We start from the raw sequence: 6,000 nt of genomic DNA on the forward strand, positions 1-6,000 counted from the left end.
TCCTAAATTACTCAAAATTCACAAATTCAAAAAGGGGGAGTTCTAGTTGGTCATTGAGGGTTTTTTGACATTAGGGTTTTTATACAATTTATTTATTTCCAATGCCTTCAACAAATTCATCTTTATTCCTTTATTGCACGTAAGGAGAATTTTCATGTTCTTTATTTATTATGTGGTTTGTTTCTTGTAGATGTCCAGTCGAGTAGGACACAAAAAGGATTTGAAGTTTTATAAGACCTATTTATTATATGCGAGCGTTTTCAACAGCTGATCGTGCTATCATCTTCAAGGCTCTACTCAAACTGCCTTGAAGATGATAGAAATAATTTTCATTACCTTTTGGTAAAATAACCGGTTTGTGTGTTCAACACACAAGTGTTGTTTTCGAATTTGAGGACGAATAATGACAGGAATGACATGACATTTGAAAACACTTTCTGTGCTTGCAATCGTGATGCCAACTTTCATCCTAACCAGGATTGCCAATTTTGTTTTATAATGCAATTTTAGGTTTTTTTTTTAAATATGACAGAAATTGGATAGAGAGTATATATTATGAAATGGTCAGATTTGTTATTGAACTTTTGAATCTTTCAAAAATTTTATCTATTGATAAAAGGAAGGTATATATTTCACTTAGATGATTTAGGTATGTTTTTTTATTTAGACAATTTTTGTTTCTTTAAAATTCATACTATGTCCCGAAACGTTAACGTGTTCGCTTAAAGCGCACCTTTGTGGTGCTAATCTGCAGTCACTTTTGTGAGAAATTATACGGTCTTTTAATAACCGTGAAGTTTGATCGATATATATTTTGTCACAATGTACACATGGTATAGAGTATACTTTATTTGATTGAAAATTTATCGGAGTTTTTTCTTTTACTTAACCCATCAGGGACGGGGTTATCTTCAATATAATGATAACCTAATGTCAAAGTGTTTCGATTAATTCTAGATATCAAGAAAATGATAACCAATTATTAAAATATGCATTTTTCTTCAAAAAATTGCTGGTTGCCATATGGCAATGCTAAGCACTGAATGTGGTCTTCTGGTGCATTATAAGTATAATAAAGTCTTGAATGGAATTGTTTTATTGAAAATGTATCAGAATTGTCAGGAAGATTTACAAACGGGTATGGAACGATAAATTGCATTTTAGGTAAAGCCCTACGTCACATTTGATACAAATTATTCTCATTATTGACTTGCATTGTTCACCAGCACAATTTTTTTATTATTTGGTACAGAAGTCAGGTAATGTCCGATATTATCAAATCTTATGTCATCAGAAATACGGTTAAAAGATCTACTTGATGCACTGCTTGATGATCTGCCACCAAGTTTTCGAGGATTGCGATATTTAACGAGGTATGCTTTGACAATCTCTCTCCTCTCGATGTGTTTGCAAACACGACATCGAAACAGTCTTCAAACCCACGAGGAAGATACACCAAAGCCTCTGGTCGGCTAAAGACAAAAGAGACCCATTATCAGCAGCAGGGGTCTATCGCATACCGTGCACTTGTGGAAAGGTATATATCGGAACCACCAAACGATCCATGGGAACAATACTAAAAGAGCATAAAACGAACTGCAGACTAGGCCTAATGGACAAGTCAACTGTAGCAGAACACGCACTTAGTGAAGGAGACCTCAGAATTTTGTTTGAAAACACAGAACTAATTGCCCCCAACCAGGGATACCATAGCCGACTGGTACAGGAGGCAAAAGAGATCCACAAACACACGGAGAATTTCAACCGAAAAAAAAAGAAGCGGTGCACCTCAATCAAATATGGAGCCTCATTTTAAGGAATTCGAGAATAACGAACAGGACAACAGGAAGCAAGATTGTTAATGTTCCAAGTTCAAGTGCAGGAACGAGTACAGGTACAAATACAACTGATTACCTGACAAGGCATAAATACACTTTATGAAGCCGAAAAGGTAGTCATCGGACAGCAAGCCATGATGGTTAAAGAACTAGCCACTCGCGCCAGCAAAACGTCAGGAAAAAATTCCAAAAATCCACGGCTTTCAAACTCGAAAAGAAATGACACTGAAAACCTCAGCCGTGAAAGTCTAAACCATTTTGTCAACAAAAAGAAACATTATGTAAACATGCAGCCTGTGAAGTCTAGCACTGCAATATGGCCATATGGCAATTCTGAGGTTAGGAATCATATAAATATCTAATTAGCGAATTATTTTAGTCAAAAGTGCTATTTGTATGGAATATCATCATTTATTTGGATTTGCATGCTTCTATAGACCATAACAGGAGATATTTTGTTGTACTTACATGAAGTTTATATCCATTTTGTAGTCAGCAAATATAACACGCTAGAATATTCAATTACACTAAGCAAAAAAAGCATGCCAGAGTCATCTACTCCTATTTGGGAGTGAAGTAAACAATTCTGGAACTGTACTAAAGCAGAAAACTGGAAAAATGGATTCTGTTTTTTTCAATAACAGTGTAGATGTCAGAAAGATAAGCATTGCTATATGGCAATGCCAGTCTCTTATGCGTTAAGTGAAAATTGAATTTATAGAAAGAACTGTTTTGATTACAATTTATATAATTATTATTATATTTATTAAAGAACAGTACACGTTTTGGTGTGATATCAGAAATGTAAGGTAATGAGACGAATTGTGGCAAAATTGGAATCGTAGCAACTATATTATCATTGATATTTGTTTCATTATTATTTTGTATATTTGAATTATTATTATTTCATTCATCATAGAAGGAGTACTAAACAGTATCGTCTTCACTAAAGAATCTGGATATGAGTTATTTTTAAACAATTGAAAGAAAATTTGTAAATTTTTTGTATGAAAAGAATAATCAGAATGCAGAGAACACGTTGTTTCATTTGTTTGATCAAATTAATTTTCATGGGCATTTATGGTAAGAATGGTAATTCATATATTTACCAGAGCTTACTGGTTTTCTATACCAATCTATTAAGATGGTATTATCTGCAGTTTGAAGAAGTTTTGTGTCCAAGAAAGGAACGGTATGTTTTCCATCCTCACATTCGATGATAAATTTTATGTATGGACCATAACTGTTGAAAACTTCCAGTATTTCTATAATTCCGGATGTGGTAATGCAATTATTAAATCATCAACATATTTTTTATAAAGAATAAATTAAAAGGTAATACCTATCAGACAATGTCTAGTAAGTCGTCCATGACATAACTAGCTAAAATAGGAATTTTGCTCCGCTCCCATTGGAGTGCTAAAGGTCTGTTTATGAAGTTTATTATTGAAAGTGGAATAAGTATGATTGAATAAGAAAATTATAGCATCAAAGAAATTTTCTTTGCTTAATGAACAATTTAGTCTAATGAGGTTCCATTTTTTGTCAATGGCTCTCAAACAAGCATCTATATTAGCCTTGAACATTCGTGTTACCTCAGGGCTAGTACTTGAGTGCCACCAAGATTTAGCCTAAGCCTCGGTAGATAATAATATTATCCTAAGGTCGCTTAAATGACACGACAGGCGTAAAGGTAATCACATTGCCGACTTATTGTCAATAAGATATAGGAGATGTCTCCCAGTGACCTGTCCACCATCCTGGAAAGGACAGGATGGACGATGACCTAGAAGGACAACTCCTCGGGAGGATGTACAATGGGTCACATGTGGCCTAAGTGCTGTGGGATTACATTCACTCTTCCTACTCTACAGATACAAGCATCTGGGAAACCACATCAAAACTTGCTAATACGAATCTTCATGGAAATTTCATTTTATTGAATAACTGAAAAACTTCAAAAGAATATTTCACATAATAGTCATATGACATTGTCAAAATGTCTGTCAAAGAAAAATTAGCTTCCTTATTCATATAATAATGTGCCTAAAACATTTCAATAGATCAAAGATGAAGTTATCAGTTGATATTCTGTCCAGATGAAGTTATCAGTTGATATTATGTCCTACTGAAATGATAAGCATCAGTAAAAAACACTCATGAATTTTCAAATATTTGTAAGTTGTGATTGTAATGTACGTAGTACTAGATATTTTGAAAACATTCTGACAAAGTCTTGAAGACAGTTCAGGTGCTCTATGTGAACACGTTTATTGGTTATTCAAAGTCGTACGAAACTAGCATTGAAATAAGCTTAAAACAATAACGAACGAAAAATACTAGTATTATTGTGAAAAAAGCGTGGGCGCTTTTTGTATATCAAGCGCCCGTTCGTTATTCTTTTAAGCTTATTAAAAAATTGTTTTTAACTTTTTAGTTCGGGTTCTTTAAAAGCGTGTTTTTTAGTCTTTTCAAACTATATCTATTTTATCTAAACTTTGGGATCAATCAGCCGTATATTGTTTAGAAAAATGACCATTGATATTTTCAGATTCCGGAGAGGGAGCCTGAAATTCAGCTACCAAGTCCAACGAAGGCAGCAGGCGCGCATAGGAGGGTTACAGCTAATCTTTTTAATTTTTTAGATTCTTTCAAGGATTTCAAATCAATTTATATCATATTAGACAATAAAAGTCCAAACTAATGAAATGCATCACGAAACATTGTCAACCACCTTCAAACTCACAAAGGTATGTGATGAAGGTATAATTAAAGTGATATTATTACTATTATATCATATTAACCTTGTTATATACAGTTTGCTTATATTAAAGAACACCGAAGCCATTGAACTGTAAACACTTAACAGCAGTGAAAAGTAATTAAATAAACAATGAATTATATTGCAAAACTAAACCTACTTCGCATTATGTTTGCACCAACTGTTCGGGCGTTTTCCATTAGAGTTGTTTACAAGTGCATCAACAAAACAAATAAATAAAATGGTTCCATTATCAGATTCAAGTACCCAAACCATGCGTTTTTTATTTGTAATTGATGACATGACTTCTTTCAACTCTTTAACATCCGTATCATAAAATAAGATTGACTGAAAAAAGGTAAAGTGTTTCATCAGGTCAATATCTTTTGTTATATTCTGTTTTTATTATACCAGCCAACGGTGCAATAATGCTTATTCAATTCGTTAGGCATTAGAGTAGTCTCTGATTTGCTAGTGTAGTTTTTGCCCCTCAGATCATTTATAATATTTCAAAAAATAAATAGACAAGTACTTTTTATTATTCCCATATTGATTTCAATTTAAGAGCACCGGTAGACAGCTGTTTCAGCCTATTGGGCATCGTCAGTACCGGGCAGGCGGTCCTTGATTGAAGACAAAATGAGAAAAAACCAAGAAAGTACTTGATAAAAATAGCTGCGTAAACACAAGCGAAACATAAGTGGAACTACCGGTACTGACGAGGCCCAATAGGCTGAAACAGCTGTCTACCAGTGTCTCTTAAATAGAAATCAATATGGGAATGATCAAAAAGTACTTACCTATTAATTTTTTGATTTTCATGAAATTATTTTCCAGCAGCTTGACTGCATTAACTTTTCTATCAGTTCTAGAAACATGTGGATTCGTTTTCCGATGGCATTTCAGGTTAGCTTCCCAAATTTCTGCTACCGCAGTTGTCGGTTGATTGGTCAAACCACCAATAGTGACATAAAAACTTGGCAAGTTGACTTGGGTGTCACACCAATAGGTGGTTCCACTTATGTTTCGCTTGCGTTTACGCAGCTATTTATATCAAGTATGTACTTTCTTGGTTTTTCTCATTTTGTCTTCAATCGAGGACCGCCTGCCCGGTACTGACGATGCCCAATCGGCTGAAACAGCTGTCTACCAGTGGCTCTTAAATTGAAATCAATATGGGGATGATCAAAAAGTACTTATCTATTCATTTATATATATATATATATATATATATATATATATATATATATATATATATATATATGCGGCTTCTTTGAATTTTCTCCTAAACAAGTGTTCCTCCTTTAGTCCAGTCATTATAGTAAGTTCACCTCGGAATTCGAGATACCCAGCTGTAAGTCTGTAAATACTTGTTTATTGACACCCTAAAAGTTGTCTCAA

At 33.8% G+C, this 6,000-nt stretch overlaps 1 protein-coding gene across 1 annotated transcript in view; it reads right to left on the reverse strand.

Annotated features, from left to right (window-relative positions):
• The window catches only part of LOC141480405 (uncharacterized), a 47,567-nt gene that overhangs the window by 23,584 nt on the left and 17,983 nt on the right, over window positions 1-6,000 (reverse strand).

Source organism: Leptinotarsa decemlineata, unplaced genomic scaffold, assembly GCF_025532065.1.
Source record: "Leptinotarsa decemlineata unplaced genomic scaffold, Ldec_3_MD MMD2_P_RNA_scaffold_8, whole genome shotgun sequence".
Lineage (NCBI taxonomy): Eukaryota > Metazoa > Arthropoda > Insecta > Coleoptera > Chrysomelidae > Leptinotarsa > Leptinotarsa decemlineata.